Source organism: Ovis aries, chromosome 1 (assembly GCF_016772045.2).
Source record: "Ovis aries strain OAR_USU_Benz2616 breed Rambouillet chromosome 1, ARS-UI_Ramb_v3.0, whole genome shotgun sequence".
NCBI classification, from domain to species: domain Eukaryota; kingdom Metazoa; phylum Chordata; class Mammalia; order Artiodactyla; family Bovidae; genus Ovis; species Ovis aries.
Genome location: NC_056054.1, coordinates 253,073,110 through 253,096,530, shown reverse-complemented (window position 1 = coordinate 253,096,530; position 23,421 = coordinate 253,073,110). Strand labels below are relative to the sequence as shown.

General features: G+C 40.2%; 1 protein-coding gene across 2 annotated transcripts in view; it reads right to left on the bottom strand.

The window, feature by feature from the left end:
* STAG1 (STAG1 cohesin complex component) overlaps window positions 1–18,679 on the bottom strand; it is a 469,514-nt gene extending 450,835 nt beyond the window's left edge. For both annotated transcript variants that reach the window (XM_060395498.1, XM_012102945.4), the window contains exon 1: window positions 18,496–18,679. The gene's annotated coding sequence lies outside the window, so the exon portion shown is untranslated. The remainder of the gene's footprint in view (window positions 1–18,495) is intronic.
* Between the last annotated feature and the right edge of the window lie 4,742 nt (window positions 18,680–23,421).

Below are 23,421 nucleotides of genomic sequence, written 5' to 3'. Positions count from 1 at the left end.
GTAACAATATGCAATGAATGAATGAAGTATAAGTAGACAGGAAAAAGGTGGCTGAAAAGATTTAGGAACAAATAGCATAATAAAGGAATTAATCTCAGCAAAGAATGTTTTCAGCATTAAAGCTAAATGCAATAATCTCTAATAAAAAGATTTAAAGTGTAACAATTAAGCTTAGTATACAGTATGAATCTAAATTATTCAATACGGTTGAATTAAGCAGCATTTATTGAGTGTCTATTATTTTGCCCAGCAATGTGCTTGCTCCACTGCTGTAAGGCACACATGCAAAAAACATGTCCCTAACCTGGAAGACACTTTATAGTATACAAAACCGTATGTGAATTATTACAATTTATCACAATACAAACAATATTTAAGTGCCAAACAAGTAAGATAAAGTCATAGCAGGGTATTTGCGACTTGACCAATATGGTTATTACAGTGGGGTGGAATAATATCACTATCAGACCTCACAGGAGTACCTGATGTTTCTGACTGGCCTGGCTGTGGTACAGTTTGGACTAAAGAACCACAGCTGCATTCACACTGAAGAATGATAGCAGTAAGAGATTTGGGTTTTGTATGTCAAAGAAACATTACTAACATACACACACATGCACACACCATAAAGGAACTTTGTTTTGGTTAATAAACATTCAGTATCTGTTCTACCTTTTAATATAATGCACCAAAACTACTAGCAAACTGCTTTCCAAAGCTATGTAAATTAAACTATTAATAGAAATTATAATGCAATATGTGTGTGTGGGGGGGGAGCCAGCTAGGTTTTCTAACTAACCAAAATTAAAATGTATTTGTCTATACATCAACTCTGTAAAACTGTGCTGCTAGTATAGGCACACAGCCTCAAAAATCACATACACATGAAATTTCATTGCTTTAATTTCATCCTTTAGCTTCTACAATACTGCCTTAGAGTGATTTCTTACTTGTCACCCTCTGTACCCATTCTTTCAACAAATTCTACCACTGTTTGACCAGCTCATTGCAAATCCAAGTTTTCACCTGCCAGTGATCTTTAAAAAGTGAGTTTCCCAATTCCATTTGCCACTGCAATGAAAAGAGTAAAACACTTAGGAATATATCTACCTAAAGAAACTAAAGACCTATATATAGAAAACTATAAAACACTGATGACAGAAATCAAAGATGACACTAATAGAGGAAGAAATATACCGTGTTCATGGATCAAAAGAATCAATATAGTGAAAATGAGTATACTATCCAAAGCAATCTATAGATTCAATGCAATCCCTATCAAACTACCACTGGTATTTTTCACAGAGCTAGAACAAATAATTTCACAATTTGTATGGAAATACAAAAAACCTCGAATACCCAAAGCAATCTTGAGAAAGACGAATAGAACTGGAGGAATCAACCTGCCTGACTTCAGGCTCTACTACAAAGCCACAATCATCAAGACAGTATGGTACTGGCACAAAGACAGAAATATAGATCAATGGAACAAAATAGAAAGCCCAGAGATAAATACACGCACCTACAGACACCTTATCTTTGACAAACGAGGCAAGAATATACAATGGAGAAAAGACAATCTCTTTAACAAGTAGCGCTGGGAAAACTGGTCAACCACTTGTAAAAGAATGAAACTAGAATACTTTCTAACACCATACACAAAAATAAACTCAAGATGGATTAAAGACCTAAATGTAAGACCAGAAACTATAAAACTCCTAGAGGAGAACATAGGCAAAACACTCTCCAACATATATCACAGCAGAATCCTCTATGACCCACCTCCCAGAGTAATGGAAATAAAAGCAAAAATAAACAAATGGGACCAAATTAACATTAAAAGCTTCTGCACAACAAAGGAAACTATAAGCAAGGTGAAAAGACAGCCTTCAGAATGGGAGAAAATAACAGCAAATGAAACAACTGACAAAGAATTAATCTCAAAAATATACAAGCAACTCCTGCAGCTCAATTCCAGAAAAATAAATGACCCAATCAAAAAATGAGCCAAAGAACTAGACAGACATTTCTCCAAAGAAGACATACAGATGGCTAACAAACACATGAAAAGATGCTCAACATCACTCATTATCAGAGAAATGCAAATCAAAACCACAATGAGGTACCATTTCATGCCAATCAGAATGGCTGGTATCCAAAAGTCTACAAGCAATAAATGCTGAAGAGGGTGTGGAGAAAAAGGGAACCCTCTTACACTGTTGGTGGAAATGCAAACTAGTACAGCCACTAGGGAGAACAGTGTGGAGATTCCTTAAAAAAATACAAAGAGAACTGCCTTATGACCCAGCAATCCCACTACTGGGCATACACACCGAGGAAACCAGAATTGAAAGAGACACGTGTACCCCAATGTTCATCGCAGCACTGTTTATAATAGCCAGGACATGGAAGCAACCTAGATGTCCATCAGCAGATGAATGCATAAGAAAGCTGTGGTACATATACACAATGGCGTATTACTCAGCCATTAAAAAGAATACATTTGAATCAGTTCTAATGAGGTAGATGAAACTGGAGCCAATTATACAGAGTGAAGTAAGCCAGAAAGAAAAACACCAATACAGTACACTAATGCATATATATGGAATTTAGAAAGATAGAAACAATAACCCTGTATGAGAGATAGCAAAAGAGACACAGATGTATAGAACAGTCTTTTGGACTCTGTGGGAGAGGGAGAGGGTGGGATGATTTGGGAGAATGGCATTGAAACATGTATAATATCATATATCATATATGAAACAAATCGCCAGTCCAGGTTCGATGCATGATACAGGATGCTCAGGGCTGGTGCACTGGGATGACCCAGAGGGATGGTATGGGGAGGGAGGTGGGAAGGTGGTTCGGATGGGGAACACGTGTATACCCGTGGCGGATTCATGTTGAGGTATGGCAAAACCAATACAATATTGTAAAGTAATTAGCCTCCAATTAAAATAAATAAATTTATATTTTAAAAGTGAGTTTCCATACACAGAAACCATTTATATTATTAACACAAGTACTATCAGTAGTGCTATTAATCCATTTCAACATATCATATGTTAAACGGACTGGTAGGTATGTTTCTGACTACCTACTGTATTTCACATTTTCCCCCTATTTTAACATTTCTGAGATAAAGATGTATCTGACAATTAAAGGCATTTTATAAATGTGCTGAACAGACAGTAATTAAACACAGCTGCCACTGTTCACCCGTGAACTCAAGCATATTTGTTGACTGACCTTGTCATCAACTGAATTGTCTGCACTGTCAGTTTCATGCATGTTGAGTTTAACTACCTGCTAAATGTCTTAAAATATTACTCTGCAATTTAATATTGAAAACTCACCATGCATAAAGTTACAAAAAATGAGATTAGCAAATAAAATTTCATTATTGCTGATAACAATCCCAATTTCATGTTTTCTTGCAAAGCAACAAAGCGACTTATGGGATATAAGAACAGCCATTATGTTATGCTACTGAGTATTATGTTTTGCTACTGAGATACATGCTGAAGAACAGCCTATCACACGCCAAGCAACAGAAATGAAGGAAGAAGAAGTTGTCAAATCTCTGGAAAGAGATAAAAGGTTTCCAAGCAATGAGTGGCTGGTATGACCAATTATAGACTGCACAAGCATACAGCATTTTTTTTCTTACTGCCCATAAAATAGTGCTGTGTCATCTTTTAATAGCAATTCAGGTTCCATGAATAAGATTTAAAAAATTAGAACTCCTCATTCTCGGTCTTTCCCAAGGTGGTGCCAGGATGGCACCACCATTCACTCAGTTACTGAAGTCAGAAACCTGGAGATCATTCTTGACTCATTATTTCCAAAACATAAAAACAATTACATTTCTCATTATTACGTTTACTGAAACCATGGTGCAGGTACCATCACCTGGACATTGCATCAACCTAACTTTTCCTTCTTCCATTCCAACCCTCAGCACAATCCAATATTCACAGAGCAGCTAGAGTAGAAGTTCTCAACTGTGGCACTATGACATTTTGGGCCAACAATCGCTTGCTGGAGGGGGCTTACTGAAGAATGTTTATTTAGCAGCATCCCTGGTCTCTATCCACTAATGCCAGTAGCATACATCATCACCCCCCAGTCATGACAATCAAAAATCTCTGCAAATTGCCAAATGTCCCCTGTAAAGCAAGATATAACCTATAGTTGAGAATCACTGAACTAGAGGGAGGGATGTTGTTTAAATGCTTCCCTGCTTAAAACTCAATGGTTTGTCATTTTACATATCGTAAAATCTGCACTCCTTACAGTTCCTGCTAACCCAAACATATCGTACGTAAGCTGGACTCTGGCCTACCCCTGTAGCCTCAGGTGAAGGCACTACATTGTTCGGGTATTGTGCACGCTCCCTCCATTATCACCTCTCAGTTCCTAAAATACAACAGCCATTTCTGCTACAGAGATTTTGCACCAGCTCTTCCTTGTGCCTGGACCAGTCTCGTCAGGTTTTGTGCAAGCTCAGCTTAAATTTAATATCCTCAAAGATGCCTTTCCTGACTGTATGTATCTCATTATTACCAATCACAGTACCTCAATCATTCCCTTCACAGCTTTTAACACAGTGTATGGTTATTTTGTTTACCTGATTATTGACTGTCTCCCACATGAAGACAAATACCTTGTCTGCCTTATTTCCAACATCTAGGCAAAATGAAATGAATGAACTTACCAGCTGGAGAACCTTAAGTACTAGATAAGCTGGTATCAGTAACCTCAGCCCCACTCCCCTCTCATTCCCCACCTATATTTATGATCATTCCCTTGAAGTGGAGAGGGGAAAGCTGAGAGAAGAGGAAGAGACTAACAAAGCCCTCATCCAAAAGTATCCTTGTCATCATCATGTTCTCTGAGGCACTGGGTGCAGATTAAATGACATATGTAATGAATCTAAAGCATTGCAAGGGTGTGAAAAACAGCCTATAGTTAATAAATGATGACTTTATATGTAAAGCCTCAAGCACAATGCCTATACAGATAACTGAAAAATGACAGTTTTCTTGCCCCTTTTAATATCACTCTATCACCAGCTCACCCAGAATAGAGCAGGAATGGAATTCTGTACCTCAGATATACCTCTCCCCTTCTGGGCCTCCAGGAACCCAACATATCATACTAGATATAACATAGGTTAGTTAGTCACATGTGTATATTGACTAAGGAAAGCCAAGTACCTATTAACCAAAGCCAACTCATTGCAAAATGGCTTCAGAATTATATTTCAGTTAGTTTCAGTGAACAAAATAACCACGTGAATATTCAGTTTCTGAACCCAGCTTTAAATTAAACTTAGGAAAAATATAAATTACTGTTTAACAATATCAATGTTGGTTACTAAAAACACCTAATACATCTAAGACAAATTTACTTACAGAAAATAAACCAGTAAGCTCTGCACAACTTTTAGCTGATAGTTAGAGCAAAATGAGTGATCTTAAATTCCTTTTTAAAATATTGCTTCTGACATCCTGTCAGAAGCACGGGGGCGGCGGGGGGGGGGGGGGGGGGGGGGAATCTGAGGAAAGTGATTAAAGGAACATATTAAAAAGGGAACATAAAGGAAGCAAGACTACCAGGGTCTGAATCCCCAGTTCTGCTAATTACTAGCTATGTGAACTCTGGAAAATCACTTAACTTCTCCAGGTTTCAGTTTATCTGTAAACTGAAACTTAAAAGAGTGTCCACCTCATGGGGTTGTTGTATGGATCTCATAAGTTAATATATGTAAAATGCTTAGGTAGTACTGCTATTAATGTTATTATATTGCTGTTATCGTTATTTTGATTCTTTGCGTTATTATGGTTAATAGATGCCATACTAGACAGCACATAAACAAAACATTTCCATCAATGCAGAAAGTTCTGTTAAATAGCATTGTATCAGATGACCAGATAGTTAGAATGCTTGATAAGATAATGCACATATCTCTTCTAATTTTTCAGAAAGTGCTTTAAAAAAGGCACTGCAAACCCAAGTAGTCTTTTAATAACTTTGACAATAAGAAGAACTTGGGTTTTGGTCCTATTTAACAGTCAAAGAAAAGAAAAGTGGTGAAGGAAAGAGAAACTGTCTTTTATAAGGATCTCAATTCTACAAGATAACAAAAATGATTCTTTTATTTTCTGTCCACCTTACTCTACTAAACTCTCTCAGCAAAAACTATTATCTAGAAAAGGAATTCATTATTAATTATATTCAAATTTAATTATCAACATATTAAGGAAACAAATTTGTGATACAGTATTGTATGTGCTTCTTTAACACAATAAATGACACATCTAGAGGTGGATCTAACAGCCCAATTTTAAAGCACTGCTTAGGATCAAAGATATTTTGAGATATCTCCAACATCTGTAATTTAATATGAAAATATTTCTGATTTCTATTTGTAAGAAAGCTACAGTATTGCTCACACAACTGTGATTTGTTACCTACATTCAAAATTAAAGAAAATGCGAAATCTCTCTTAGAGATTAGGAAAAATGAAAATATGATTATTTTCCCCTCCAAGTTTATGAATCCCAGGTTTAAAAAAAATTGCTTAAGAGATTTATTATAGAGTTTATGGCTTAAGACTTTATTATAGAGTTATAAAAACTTGGACTCAAACCTACCACTTCCTAGCTAGGGAAAAGTACCTAACTTCTCTACCTCATCTGTGAAATGTAATACCCATGTAAGACTGTGATGTTATTTATCATCATGCTACTGGACAAAGTATTTGACACATTCTCAGTAAACACATATTCTATTATAATCAGTACCAAGCTCTATCAGGTGTGCACTTCAGAGCGCTCTGTGCGTCAGAAAGTCAGAGACTGGGTGTCAGTTGGTCTGGGGCAGATACCAACCATTCTTTAGTTTATTTTCTATTTCTTTAAACTTTCTATTTACTTTTAATCTTCTGGTTGTACTGGGTCTTCATCCCTGCGGGCAATATTCCGCTAGTTGCAGCTCCTGGGGGCTGCGCGCACTGCAGTGCACAGGCTGCTCACTGCAGTGGCTTCTCTCGCTGGCGAGCGCAGGCTCTAGGGGCACAGGCTTCAGGAGCTGCAGCAGAAGGGCTCAGCAGTTTCGGCTTGAGGGCTCTAGAGCACAGGCTCCGAAGCTGTGGTCCTAGACCAGATCACTACATTACCCCTCTATATTTACCTGGAAAGCCATTCCATCTCCATCATCCCACTCTTGCCTGGTTACTTCTACTCTTCTTTCAAACCTTACATAAGAATTTGTGTTCAGGAAGCACGTGCTCCTTCAACAAACCACTTCAAGGCATGTATTACCTACTATAAAACTTACCTGCCAAAAAAACACTATGGAAAGTTCTTAATGGTACACTTATGCACAGGATAGATAGCGGCTACCATATGCAAGTTCTTTTCTAAGAATTGGGGGAAAGGGCCTCTGGGGAGGTGATTAGAAAATCATGAAAAAAGCAAATGGATAGTTGGTCAAGAAGAGTGAACTCTGGATTTCAGCCCTGACCAAACCCCTTGGCTGGAGCACCTTTATGCAGAGCATCACCAATTCCATAGCCAACCATGCCACCCCGGCACAGCATACCACTAAAAGACAAAGGAATAGCACTTTGACCAATCCTGGATTTGAGAAAGGGAGAAATAGTGGGAGTAAGGACCAATAAGGCTATCGGAAAAGGATTTCTGGAGGTTATCACACCTAAGTTCTGAGTCTTGAATTCTCTGCACATCAGGAAGACAAGAACTGTGCTTTTATGTCTTTATAACCAAAGTGTAAGGCACACTACAGGTGTTCAACAAATGTCTGAATAACTCAAAATGACTAAAATTACATGAAGACACTTGCTAACCTTTTTTTACACCAAATGAAGAAGTAAACAACCATAGCTAAAACCAGAAACTGTTAAGTACTACCTAAATATTATCGTATTTGGTCTGTATATGAATCAGCTAGAGGAAAGCATGAATTATTCTAATAACCTATTAGAAGATGAGACAAAGGAGCCTGCTGATAACACACTCAGACTTAACTAAAGTCTTTAAAATTAAAAACTTTGCATTACCTGATTCAAAGTTGATTTCCTCAAGAGACTAAAAAATTTACAGGAATCTTAGAAACTAAGTCCAAGTCACAAATTTTACAATGAAGAAACCAAGGTTCAGAGAAGTAGTGATTCAAAAACACACAGCTCTTTAGTGGTAAAGGTACAACTAAAACTCAAGTCTCTAGCTCTACACTCGTTTTTCTCTCTTATACCACATTCTCTTCACATTTATAAATTATTAAATATCCAAAACTTTTTTAAAAGCTCAGATTAACCCAGGTTTTGCTTCCTGTACCCCATTTTTATGACAGGAAAAGCAGTCATCTGACCATCTTACTTTAAGAACTTACACAAAGAAGTAACTTTCAAAATTATGTTTTGCTTTTGGTAAAGATTCATTCCTAGTCTCTTTGCGAAATTATACATGCAAAGCTATTTTTATTTTTTTATAAAGAAAAATCTTGATACAGCTATCGAATCTTCTCAATTACTAAGGAAGCATCACAATGGATTTCCAAGATGTTCTACTTTCTAGAGCAAAGAAGAGAGTCTGATTTTTTAAAATATATTTAACAATAAGCACAAAACTCTGGCTATAACCCTCATCTCTCTATTAACCTGAGAACCTCACCCTCTGACCACTCTCATTAATAGAGCTTATTGCTGAACCAGCTTTAACGTGCTAAGAAGAATCAGCTAGCTCTATGCGCTGGTAAGAACCAATTAATTAATAATCCTTGCTTCTGGAAAGTAATCTTATGATTTATCCAGATTGTAACTTTATTCACCTTTTAAATTTAACACTAATGTATTTACATACAAAACAGCAGACTCTAACAGTTAAAAGTTAACTTTCTAACTGATACATTAATCCATGAGGCATTAGTGACATTACACAGGTGAGAAAACTGAGGTTTAGAGAGGTTAAAGAATCTGCCCGTGTTTACATACCTAGGAAGGAGATGAATTAGAATTTGACACCAGGAGTGTAACTCAGGCCAGGATATCTCTTGGACAACAGACAATGGCTTTCTTAGCCCTTCATTATGTGACAGTGCTTCCTTCATCTGTGAACGCACAAACTCTTTAACTATCCCCACAGTGCAAAGCATACACTAGGGCATTTTCTTCCTGAAAATTAATTTAGGACTTAACAACTAAGCAGAACATAGCTTAAGACATTCTTTAGCTTCTGTATCTTGCATTCTGTCATAAGAATTTCTGCACATATACTACTTTGTACCGTCTAGTATCTACTAGAGAACAGAGAAAGCCTACCTCTCAGTATTCTAAATGAGATAGGAAAAAAATAATAATAACCTAATATAACAGAATTGGCAGAGCTTCAGGATAACTTCAGGGAAGATAACTTCAGGATAGCTTGAGGGAATCAGTTACCTCAAAAGAGGCAATCAGGTCATATTCATGCTTGACTATGTATAAAGCACTTTTTTTTGCCTCTCTAAGACAAGGAAACAAGCAGTGGTGTCTCAAACCTCTACCTGAACCTTTAGACCAACTCAACAATTATGAAGACAAATCTTGCCAGAGGCTAAAAACAGTACAGGTGATACTTACCTACCAAAGTCAAGGAACTACCCTGAAAAACTCTTCTAACTCTTCCTGATACATTAAAAATGATCTACTTTGGGCCGGGGCGGGGGGTGGGGGGGTGACAAGGAGAGGGGCACGTCCTCTTACCTCTGTACTTCATGCTTCCAAAGTATCCTGAACCTAATGCTCTCACAACTTCCATGTATTATCCTTATTACCTTGGTTTGTTGCTTTAGGGGGTTTGGTTTTTAAATCTCTCTCAATAGAACAGAAGCTGTTTAAAAGCAAAGTCTATGTATTAAACAACTTTGTATACTCACTGCTAGTCATGGAGTAGGCACTCATAAATATTTATTTAAAGAATCTTAACTGGATTCCCATCACAGAGATAAGACAACTGAGGCCTCTAGAAATCAAATGTTCTACTCAAGACCACCTGACTGTTATATGACGGAAAAGGAAAGAAAACCAAATCTCTGTAAGATACACTTCAAAATGCAAAAGAGTTCAAACAGCATAAATAAGGTTGAGATTAAAATGCGCTTTTAAGAGATTTAAATTGTGGGTTCTGAAAGTAAGCAGGTTTAAATCCTGACTCTCTCATTTATTAGTTGTGTGGCCTTGCAACAAGTAGTCTACAAAATACCATGCCTTATGAACTCCATCACTTACCAAACATTATTGTGCCAATAATATATCTGCAATAAATGAAAATACAAAGAGGGTGAAGATATCAGGAAGACATGAAAGATTCTACAGCTCAGTGTTTACTTCCTTTTTCTGTTTTTCCTTTCTTTGGGAAATACATCAATTATATGGCATAATACATAAAATCTAAACAACAGTTTAAAGAATTATGAAGTGAGCACTCCATGTAACTATCACTAACATCAAGAAGTCAAAGGATTCTCTATAATGTGTCTCTCCCTCATCACAAACATGAGACTTAATCAAACCTAATAAACTTATTTAGTTAATTTAAATAACTAAATTTAACCTAACCTTTGAAACAGATAATAGCAATGTAACTTCTTCACAGGGTTATTGCAAAATATTTATTGCTACACAGTAAATACTCAATGAGTGTTCCTTACATACACATTATACACCAGAACAAAGACATGAGGGACATGGAATAAAGTATGAAATCAATCTAGTGAGAGCATAAAACCCAGAGAGAAGTACAGTGCAGACAGAGCTGGAAAGCTAGGCTGGGGCCATCTAACAAAGAAAAGAAAAACCTAAGCTACGTAGGGGAAATTGAGAAAATTCACCGGGCAGTTTTGAAAGAATTTTCCATGGGTCTCTAGTTTTTCTGCCTATCTTGAAAACAGAGACACCAATTGTCTTTGATCCAATGTTTTCAAGTATATTTGTAGAGTGAATTATCTTGGGAAAGAGAAATAGCATCTCCCTCAGAGAAAAGGAGAGGCATGCTTATAACCCATTATAAAAATATGAGTTTCTCTAAGCTTGGGATTCCTCTCCTCTAACACAACCCATACTGAAAAGCAGAGACATTACTTTGCCAACAAAGGTCCATCTAGTCAAGGCTATGGTTTTTCCTGTGGTCATGTATGGATGTGAGAGTTGGACTGTGAAGAAAGCTGAGCGCCAAAGAATTGATGCTTTTGAACTGTGGTGTTGGAGAAGACTCTTGAGAGTCCCTTGGAGACTCCAACCAGTCCATTCTAGAGATCAGCCCTGGGTGTTCTTTGGAAGGACTGATGCTAAAGCTGAAACTCCAGTACTTTGGCCACCTGATGAAAAGAGTTGACTCACTGGAAAAGACTCTGCTGCTGGAAAGGATTGGGGGCAGGAGGAAAAGGGGATGACAGAGGATGAGATGGCTGGATGGCATCACCAACTCGATGAATGTGAGTCTGAGTGAACTCCAGGAGACGGCGACGGACAGGGAGGCCTGGCGTGCTGCAATTCATGGGGTCGCAAAGAGTCGGACACAACTGAGCAACTGAACTGAACTGAACACAACCCAACACACTTGTGGGTGTCACATCTTCCCTCTACCATGTACAAAGCGGGGCTCCAAGATCTGACACTAATGCTGATGCTGTGGCTGCTGTTATTGCTGTAGTGCACTGTTCATCTCTGACCAAGGAGTTTCTCATGACTCCATTCAACTGTAACAGGTTAACTTGTTAGCAAGTTAAATCTCAGTAAAATCTTAGAACTTCTACATTTTTTGACAGGTATTAGTACATAATCAATGCAATCAAACTGAAAGATGCCACTTCCACACTGTCAGAATGGATTTTTAAAAAAGCAAAACTCAACTATATGCTGCCTTCAAGAGGCACATTTTAAACACAAAGAAAAATTTTAAGTAACTGGATAGAAGAAAATACACTACAGAAACAGTAAGCTCAAGAAAATTAGAGTGGCTGTATTAACTGAATGTGCCTAGAAATAGAGCTTCAAAATACTGAGGCAAAAAGCAACAAAATTAAGGGGGAAATAGGTAATTCCACAGTCACAGTTAGCTATTTTAACATCCCTCTCAGCAACTGATATAACTAGACCAAAAAAAAAAAAAAAAAAAACCAGTAGACAAAAATGATTTGAAAAATGCTACCAAAACACCTGGATCTAATTGATATTTACAGAATAGTATACCATACAACTGCAGAACACATATTTTTTTTCAAGTGTGAAAAGTACATTAATATAAACCACATGAGGAACCATAACTCAACATTCTATACATTTGAAAAGATTAAAATTATACAGCATGTATCTCAAGCCTCAAAATGAAATTGTTAAAAATCAATAACAAGATATCTAAAATAACGCCAAATATTTGAAAATTAAACAAAACTTTTTAATAATCCCTGGGTCAACAAAGAAATCACAAAGCAAGTTAGAAACTATTCCAAAGTAAATGATAATAAGAATATCAAAATCTGTAGGCAACTGCAGTACTTAGAAGAAAATCTAGAGCTTTGCACATTTAAATTAGAAAACAAGAAATGTCTGAAATTTCTGACCACTTTAAGAAGCTAGAAAAGGAGAAGCAAAATACATGGGGAAAAGAAAATTATAAACAACAGGAGAAAAATGAGAGAGAAAAGACAAACGGAGCAAACCAGCATTGTTATTTTTGAAAAGATATACAGATAAACTAAGAATCAGACTGGTTAAGAAAAAAAAAGAACGAACACATTAATAACATCAGAAATTAAAGAGGTATTGATACAAATCCTACAAACATCCTAAAGATGACAAGGGAATTCCAAAACTGACAAAAGATGAAACAAAATCTATGTCCAATTAAAAACAAAAAATTTTAATTTACCAAAAGTCTCCCTACAAAAAAATTTAAAAATTTAAGTCTAAACGGTATTACTGATGAATTCTACCAGTCAAGGAATATTTGACAAGGTCTTTCAGTAAGTAGAGGGAACACCTCCCGTACTTTTAAGAGTATCATAATCCAAATACTGAAACCTGACAAAGACATTACAACCTAAGAAAACTACAAAATAATATTCCTGATGAAAAAATATCCCCAAATTCTAGCAAAACATTAAATATAAAAGAGATAGTACACTGTGACCAAGTGAGGTTATCCTACAAATCAAGATTATTTTATCATTTGAAAATCACCACTGGTATTTGAAAAGCAGTGGTAGAATGATGAACACTTTGTTGCTAAATTTTGGCTATTGCAAACATTTTTGTTTCACATAACCCAGCATACAAGAATTTCTCTCATTAGGAATAAAAAGACAAAAACATAATTACTAGGTTAACGTACATGTATTCTACTACTACAAAAGTCACTTTCTTTTACAAAATGACTATGTCCCTCCAAAGGTGGTAGGCTAACTTCCCCACATTCTCAGCAATACTTGATATTATCAGAATTTTTAGTAGTTGCCAATGTGACGGAAGTGAAATGATTTCTTATGGTTTGGTCTTACTTCACACTCTCCCAATTAACAATGAGATTATAATTCAGCCAAGTGAAAGGGTTGCTGTAAATCACATAAGTGAGCTGTAACCAGCATTCTTAGTTTCAAAAATATATACAATATATCAGCATGAACTGCATGAAGGTTAAGTGTTATTTCTATTGTGTGTGTGTTTGTACTGGGTCACAACATAAAATGTTTTTGTAACTTTGTGCTTCCAGTAAGTTAAAAGCCATCTATAGAGCTGTTTAATTGCAGCAAAACTCTACAGAGAAATTTGGAGGACTAACTAGTGCATCATTTAGGCTCACAGCACAAAGGAATGTATCCTATAAAGAAGGCAGGACTGTCCTGTAAGCACTAACTGGCAAGAACACAGAAAAGGGGAAGAAACTTGAAAGAAGCAATAGGTGTGAATTAGTACACAGAGAAAAGATTCTATAAAACCAACTGGCCTATGACCTACTTAAAGCTCAATTAAAAAGAATCTCATTTGTCAATAACAAGGTTTCTCTCAGCACTAAAGAAGTTGGGATCCCGTCCTCTTGACTACCAAAATGACAAAAAACTGATCCCTTCTTCTCTATAGACACATCCTTATTCCCACCTCAAGAATCATCTCTTTCCTAGGCTTATGCAAGAGCATCCTCTTAGTTCTCTGCTTCCTTCTTTTCCCTACAGTATCACAGTAGCAAGCATCATATAAATTCTAGAGACATATTTTAATTCAGCTAACAAAGATCTACCAAGCCCTTACTTTATCACCTCTCTATTAAGAAATTTAGCTGTATCTCCTGAACAATTTTAACTCCTGGTTATAGTCTCTAAATCTTATTCTTAACTAAATTGCCTTCTTTTGAAGATATTTTGCTTCTTAGACTGTGAAACCTCCAATATACCATGACCAATTTTTGCTCCCCTCTTTGTCCACCAGTTGACCTAGGTTCGATCCCTGGGCAGGGAAGATTCCCTGGAGAAGGAAATGGCAACCCACTCCAGTATTCAAGCCTGGAGAATTCCATGGACAGAGGAGCCTGGTGGGCTATAGTCCATGGGGTTGCAAAGAGTAGGACATGGTTCAGCAACTAACACTTTTCAATATCTGTACTCCATTTTAAATAATTATTCTTTTTCATAATTCTCTCTTCAAAAGTAACTGGACCAATCATACCACAGCAACTGTCTGATGTAATAAGTTTATGAATCTACCTGCCACTTAATAGGAGGATCATCTTAGCCATTTAAATTTCTTAACTTCCCTGAGATTCAATCTCATTCCTAAAATGAGTAAAACAATAGGTATCAGGCAATAATGAAAGCTGCATAATCTCCACTGTTCTCTTTTTGCCTTTCTACTTAACTTTTTAATTTTTATTTTTAATTTCCTCTATATGGAATAATTGGCACAGACAGTAAAGCGTCTACAATGTGGGAGAGCTGGGTTCGATCCCTGAGTTGGGAAGATTCCCTGGAGAAGGTAATGGCAATCCACTCCAGGACTATTGCCTGGAAACTCCCATGGACAGAGGAGCCTGGTAGGCTACAGTCCACGGGGTCACAAAGATTCGGACACGACTGAGCGACTTCACTATTGACTATTACTATTCACTATATGCAATAAAATCTTTTTTTAGAGGGAGGCACTTCAACTGAGGTACCAGGAAATACAAAGAGGAAAAAGCATGAAGACAAAACAAGTATGAGTAAACTTGTCAAGTGGGATTACTGCTTTGCCTAAGTGGTCTTCTTGTACATAAAGATTCTAAAGTGTAAAGATACTTCTGTCCCCATGGCAAGCAAAATTCTAACAAACCACAGTGACTCACCCTCATTAGCAACCCTGCAGTGTGGGAGAGACCTGTAATTATAATGGGGTATCACTCCTGTGATTGCTATATGGCAAATAATTTTTGCATATGTACTTAAGGTCCCTAATCAGTTGAGTTCATCAAAAAGATCATCCTGAGTAGGTCTGATCTAATTAGATCAGCTTTAAAAAGGAGTCTCCTAAGGGAGTCCAGAGGACAAAGACAGAGGAAGCCAGAGCAACTTACTTTTGCTTGCCTGGATGAAAGCAAAAAGTCATGACGTGAAAATGCCTATATGAACATGTGGTAAGGAAGTGAGAAAGTCTTGCCAACAGCTAGAAAGAAGATGGTGACTCCAGTCATACAGCCACAAGGAAATTCTGCCAACAAGTAGTGAGCATGGAAGAAAGTCCTAAGCCTCAGATAAGAACTGAGCCAACACACCCAACACCCTGATTTTAGCCAGGTGAAATGTGGAACAGAAAGCCCCACTACAAAGTAAAAAAAGTTGGCTAAAGCTCAACATTCAGAAAATGAAGATCATGGCATCTGGCCCCAACACTTCATGAAAAAAGATGGGGAGACAGTGGAAACAGTGGCTAACTTTATTTTTCTGAGCTCCAAAATCACTGCAGATGGTGACTGCAGCCATGAAATTAAAAGACGCTTACTCCTTGGAAGGAAAGTTATGACCAACCTAGACAGCATATTCAAAAGCAGAGACACTACTTTGCCAACAAAGGTCCATCTAGTCAAGGCTATGGTTTTTCCAGTAGTCATGTATGGATGGGAGAGTTGGACTATAAAGAATGCAGAGCGCCGAAGAATTGATGCTTTTGAACTGTGGTGTTGGAGAAGATTCTTGAGAGTCCCTTGGACTGGAAGGAAGGAGATCCAACCAGTCCATCCTAAAGAAGATAGTCCTGGGTGTTCACTGGAAGGACTGATGTTGAAGCTGAAACGCCAATAGTTTGGCCACGTGATGTGAAGAGCTGACTCATTGGAAAAGACTCTAATGCTGGGAAAAATTGAGGGCAGGAGAAGGGGACGACAGTGGATGAAATGGTTGGATGGCATCACGGACTCAATGGACATGAGCTTGACTGAACTCCGGGAGTTGGTGATGGACAGAGAGGCCTGGCATGCTGTGGTTCATGGGGTCACAAAGAGTCGGACACGACTGAGCAACTGAACTGAAGCTACTAAATGTGTGGTACCTCGCTATACATAAAAGGAAAGCTAATACAATCCAAAATTTTTCATTTTAGTGATAAGGAAAGTAAGGTTAAAACAGCGACCCCTCAAAGATCAAATACCTAGGAAAAGTTTAAAATAACTTCAGTCCTGGGCTCTCTTCCTACCACAGCCCCCTTAAGGCTTTAAGACAGTTACTCAAATCAACAGTACTTGCATACTGTGTTCAAAGGAAGCAATTCTAACAACATTTTCCATATGGAAAATAACAATTTTCCATATTTCACATCTATTTCAATACCCCTAAGTTTTGCCAGAATATCAAAACTGAAGTGGATATTGAGGAATTTCTAATCAAAGCAGCTTGGTTGTTAAAATGACCATTGACAGACCACCGGAGTAAACTTAACGTACGTTTTGAAATATAAAGAAAAAACGGTATCAAAACTCTGTCGGTTTTTTTAGTACTTTATTTAGATAGCAAACTACTTGTGTTATAACTATTCTCAAAGACTGAGAGCAAGTAAACAACCTTCCCGAACTTTTCGCTATTTCCTCCCTGGAGTAAATTTTTTTAGCCTGAATTTTTCGTACAGTATAAACATGAGTACAAGGTACACTATCCAATACAATACACAAGTTGTTTTTATTTTCACTGTTCTGAATCTTTATTTTCCTAAGTGCTTCACCATCAGAATTTGCAATTTTCTTAAAAAGGCACATGAAAATCTAAAAGATGGAGTCAAATACCACGTTAAGTCACAAATCACACAACTTTCTTTATGCCATGTCAAATACTTTCATAAACACTACGTTCGCGAAGAGATGAAAGAAAAAACTCCTCTCTAGTCACAATCACGAGAATAAACTATACACATCATCTTAACATCGACTAACAGCAAGTAATTCGCTATCGTCGCATACAAACAGCATTGTTTTGAAACTGTAAGTGCCCAAAACCATCCCCTGCTTTACACTCCCGGGACACGATTCTCTGCAATATGAAGAGAATCGGTAACATTTCAAATGTAGGTAGAAGAGGTGACGTGACAATCCTAAAACCTGAAAATTTCTCAGTCCCCACAGCACCCAAGAAGCACCCAGTTTGGACTCTCCGATCGAGGCCCAGGTTCAACTCCAAGCACTCCCGTTTCCCAGCTCTTCACCCCGCCCCCACCCCGAGAAAGGAGGGAAAACAACTTTTATTGGCCTCGTCTCCCGGGGGGCTGGAAAACTAGCGGGGCAGTGCTCCGGCCTGCACACGTTTCTCAAGGAGGCCTCCGTCGGGGGCGGGGAGGGCAGATAGCGGGAAAGCCCGGCTTTGACGTCCCCTCTGCCCCAGGCGCCAGCCCCCCGCTCCTCCCCATTGAGAAGAGGCCTGGGCCGGTCGCCTCGCCGAGCGACCCCCAGGCCCCTCAGCCGAGGCGAGCTCGTTGTCATGTGACGACGCCGCCGCCGCTAAAACACCGCAGAAACGCAGGGCGGCGGATGGCATTCGCACCAGCCCGCCTCGGCCCGGCCCCGCCGGGCGCGGGCGAGTCCCGAGAGTCCGGGCGGGGGGGCGGAGGGCGGGCTTGGCGGCGGGCCCGAGCGCGCCACAAAGGCTTCCGCGCCCGTCGCCGTAGTGCCCGAGCGGGCGGGGGCACAATTTTCGGGGCCCGCGGGAGGGGTGCGGAGCGACTAGGGTTCCGGGGTGCCCGCCGCGCCCACAGCCGTCCCCGCTGGCGCCCGGACGGCCGGCGACCGCCGCGCCCCGCACAGGCCTGCGCGGCCTCCCTCCCCCGCGCGGGGCCCGCGCCCGGCCCGCCCGCTCTTCGCTCGCGCTCTCTCGCTCTCGCCCGGCCTCCATCTTGGATCGGCGCTTCCAGCCCCCGCGCCGCTGCCGCCGCATTCCCCCTCTTTCCCGCCCCCCGCCGCCGTCGCCGCCGCCCGCGCTCACCTCAGCTGCCCATCCGGGCACCGCCAGCCGTCGACCTAGTTTCCCCCCAAAAGTCTCCGGTGTGTTATTCCCGATGTGGGGGGGTTGTTACGGGGTGGTCGCCGGGGGTTCGGGAGCGGGGGCCGCGCCTTCAACGGAGCTGCAATCCTAACCCGCCATCTGGTGGCATTTTCCACACGCCAATGGCGCCGCTGCAGACTTGGGTCCGGACCGCCCTCTGCTGGCCGCGGTGCTTACTGCTTCGCTGACGGGACGGGCCTACCCGGAAAGGGGAGGGAGCTGAGGCGCGAGCTGGGGGCCGCGGCGGGGACGCGCGCGAACGCTTTCCTGTGGGGATTGCGCGCACGCGCACCAGCGGGGCGGGAAACGTGGCCGCTGCGTGGCGGCCCGGCCCCCGCACGGAGCGCTGGCCCAGCTCAGCCAATCGCAAGCGGCGCATACCTCTCCGTGAGGGGGCTGTGGATGGTTTGTGGGCCGCCCAAGGCGGGCGGAAGGATGGCGGCGGTGGCGCCTGCGCGCCCCGCTAGCTGAGTTGCCGCCCGCCATTTTTGGAGCTTTTCCGAGACCTGGGAGGGAAACCCGCCCCTGGCCCCTTCACCGCGGCCCCTCCCCAGGTCGCGAGACTAGCGCACCCCCGCAGCCCCGCCCGGCCTTGCTGCCCCCATCCCCCGCCTCTGCAGAAAAGCGGAGGGGTGGCAGCGCTAAACCACGCTCCCGCCTGCTGGTGTCAACCAGGGCCTCAGAGCTTAGCATTGTACGAGCGATTTATTGTCTACTGTTGACGAGGTGCTTTCCCGGGCGAGGGTGAAAAGGTTTTGAGAGCTGTTTGGGACCTCCCTCGCCGTGCATCTAGACGCAACACTGCGCGCCCCAGGCCGATTGGCGTCGTCACTACCTCTAAAGCAGATCCTTTCCGTGGTGCCGGCTTTGCATAAGGCGGCAGCATTGGCTAGTTAGTGAGAAAAGAATGTAAGTAGATTGAGAAAATACAGCCTCCGCTTTGGAATCAGATTTCTCCTTCCACAGCCTAGGACTATTCTCAGTAGCTCTGAAATGGACGGGAGAATCGTAGCCGTTTAGCTGCCAAAAGGGAAACAATTGACTAGCGTGAGATCATGACCAAAATATGCTTTTGAATGTTGCCTTTTCCCTACTCTTCCCCCCCACCCCCCGCCTCTGCCTGATCGTGGCTTCTACCTTTCACCCACTCAAAACTTTCAATACAAAAGTGAATCCTTAATCTCCCAGGTCATCAGCCCCATTATGACTAAATTCTCTTGTTACTGTAGCCAGCCAGCTCTATTTCTGTATTGCCTTAGAATCGCTAGAATTGCTTAGACTCCTTTATAGTCTTAAGGGTCAGTCTCCAATAAATTATCCCTATTTCTGATTTCTCTCTCAAAGGTCACACTGTGTGGTTTTTCACTGGAGGAAGCCCCAGTTCTACCTGGATGGCTATGAAGTCGTGACCACACTCCCACTTGATACATATATATATATATATAAACTCATCTTTGGATGAATTCCTATCGTATTCTATACAAACTGTTTCTCATTTTCCTTGTTAAGGTGCCAGTCCCTATCCATACTAATAGATAAAATCATCTGGTTAACAGGGATCAGAGCCATGGAATTCCAGTTTGATATTCTCTCCATCTTAAAATATTTGTTGACACGCCGTGTTCATGACCTTTCAAATTCTCACCAAATTAACTCATTCTCCCTCTCCCCTTCTCCCCAACATCAGTGCTTCTTCCAGGACTACCTATGTCGTCCATTCCTTTTCCTCCTTCCACCACTACTTTCCTAGGATCTTATATCTCCAGTATCGTAGCCATTGGCTTCTTTCTGTTTTTCAACAGTTTCGAAGGGCTTTTTAAAAATGTGTACTACTACCTCCAGTTACTGTAATATCAACCTTCTTTTCACTGTCGCATTTCTTAAAAGAAGTAGTCTCCTGCTTCCACCTTATTCCTTACCTTTTATCAATCTAACCCATAATGGCAAACTGAATTTACACTTTAAAGTCCACAAGTTCTAACTTTCAACCGTTTTCTCATCCTATTTTTCTTGGCACACCCAATCCTTATCTCTTTCTTGAAACCCTGTGCCCCCCCCCAACTTTTTAAGACAGTTCCTGGGATCTACAACCTATCTGGTTTTCTGGTCTTTGTATTCCTTTGCTAGTGCCTCCTGTTTGTTCCAACCCATAGGTCAGCTCTTAGCTCTCTGTGGTGTTCTCTACTACATTATTGCCCTTCAAAAGTCTCCTTAAATTACTATCTGTTCCTGATTTTCCCTTAGCATTCCTCATATTCAGCTTTCTTGCCAGGAAGCTCCAGTGCAAAATTCAACATTTAAAATAATACATCTTTCTTACTCAAGTTTCTGATTCCTCTTAGTAGCTTTGTAATATCAGGTACATTCAACCTTTATCTATTTGATATGATAAAGTAAAAGTGGTTCAGTCATCTGACCCCATGGACTGTAGTCCACAGTCCATGGAATTCTCCAGGCCAGAAGACTGGAGTGGGTAACCTTTCCCTTTTCCAGGGGATCTTCCCAACCCAAAGATGGCACCCAGGTCTCCCACATTGCAAGCGGATTGTTTACCAGCTGAGCCACAAGGGAACCACAAGAATAGTGGAGTGGGTAGCCTATCCCTTCTCCACCAGATCTTCCCAACCCAGGAGTCAAACTGGGGTCTCCTTCATTGCAGACAGATTCTTCACCAACTGAGCTATCAGGGAAGCCCAAGATAAAGTAGAAAGTTTAAGTTCAGTCACTTAGTCGTGTCTGACTCTTTGCAACCCCATGAACTGTAGCCTCCTCCGTCCATGGGATTTTCCAGGCAAGAGTACTGGAGTGGGTTGCCATTTCCTTCTCCAGAGGATCTTCCCAACCCAGGGATCGAACCCGAGTCTCCCACATTGTAGGCAGACATTTACCGTCTGAGCCACCAGAGAAGTCTATAGGTCCTACAACAAGTTGAGTTTGTTGCAGAGCCAGATGTTTCCCAGGAGCCTCTGCTTTCATGAAATTCTTAACCAAGAGTCCAAAGATCTCAGCAACGGTTTTCAAACACCACAATTTTCATTAACAGCTTCAAGTTAGAGGTATGAACAAAAATGTCAAAAAGAATACCTGGAACTAATATGGATAGAACTAAGGATTCTTAAGTATTATTTGCGGTAGGGAGTAAAGTATCAATAGAACAAACATTTGACCTGAAATGAGACCTGACCCACTTTGAAGATTCAGGTTGATAGGTTAGTTGTCTAAAGAGGAAGCACATGCCTATTAGACTTTTGTTTCAACTCATCTCTTAGCCAGTCTGGTCCCAAAGTATATAATACATAAAATACTAAATTTGAAAGTTTTATTATAATAAAATTTTAATTGCATTACAGAATTATATGTAAATGTAATATAAATGCTTTACAGAATAAATCATTAACATTTATTAACCAACAATGTGAAGAACTTTGCCTTATAAAAAGCTAACTTGTGGCTATTTAGATGGCAGAACTCCTTTTAAATTTTGGCTGAACTTACATCTTTTTCCTTTCTGGATAATTTTAGCATGAAGAAGATTTCAAAGTTATTCCATTGACCTTAGGGTCCTGCTTAAAGTAAAAGACATTCAGCCAACTTGCTTCGTGACAGTAATGATTGCATTCCTTTCACAGAAGCCTTTTTTTAAAATGACTTTTTTAGAGCACTGTTAGGTTCACAACAAAATTGAGCCTGCACACATGTAAAGTCTCCCCTGTAATCAACATCATTCACCAGAATGATACAGTTGTTACTGAGGATAAACATATATTGACACATTATAATCACTCAAAGTCCGCAGGCAATTCCCTAGGGTTCACTCTTAGTATTGTACTTTCTATGAGTTTGGACAACTGTGTAGTGACATACGTCCATCATTATAATAGTTTTTTCATTGCCCTAAAAATTCTCCACACTCTGTGTATTCATCCCTCCTCTTCCCTCATCCCTGGCAATCATTAATTTTTATTGTCATATGGATAGGTAGCCTTTTCAGTGGCTTCTCTCACTTTGTAATATACATTTTAGCCACTTCCATGCCTCTTCCATGTCTTTTGATGGTTTAATGGCTCATTTCTTTTTAGAGAATAATTCATTGTCCAGATATACCACAGTCTTATTTATTCATTCACTCTCACACATGTAACTGAGGGACCTGTTGTTTGCTTCCAAGTTTTGGCAATTATGAATAAAGTTCCTGTGGACTTCCCCAGTGGCTAAGTGGTAAAGAATCTACCTGCCAATGCAGGAGATGCAGGTTCAATTCCTGGGTCAGAAACATCCCCTGGAGAAGGAAATGACAACTCACTCCAATATTCTTGCCTGAGAAATCCCATGGACAGAGGAGCCTGGTGGGCTACAGTCCATGGGTCGCAAAGAATCGGGCACAACTGAGTCACTAAACAATGACGAACATTCCTATATAGGTCTTTGTGCAGACATAAGTTTTCAGCTCCTTTGAGTAAATACCAAGGAGTGTGATTGCTGGATCATATGGTAAGAGTATCTTTAGTTTTGTAAGACACTGCCAAACTGTCTTCCAAAGTGGCAGTACTATTTTGCATTCCCACCAGCAATGTAAGAGAGTTCCTGTTGCTCCATATCCTCATCAGCATTTGGTGTTGAAAATGCTCCAGATTCTGGCCATTCTAATCAGTATGTTATGATATCTCATTGTTGCTTTAATTTGCACTTCTCTGATGGCACGTTATGTAGACCACCTTTTCGTATGCATATTTGCCATTGTGTATCTTCTTTGGTAACATGTCTGTTAAAGTCTGTGGCTCATTTTTAAAGTGGGTTGTTTGTTTTCTTATAGCTGAGTTTTAAAAGTCATTTGTACAACAGTCTTTTAATAGATATGTCTTTTGC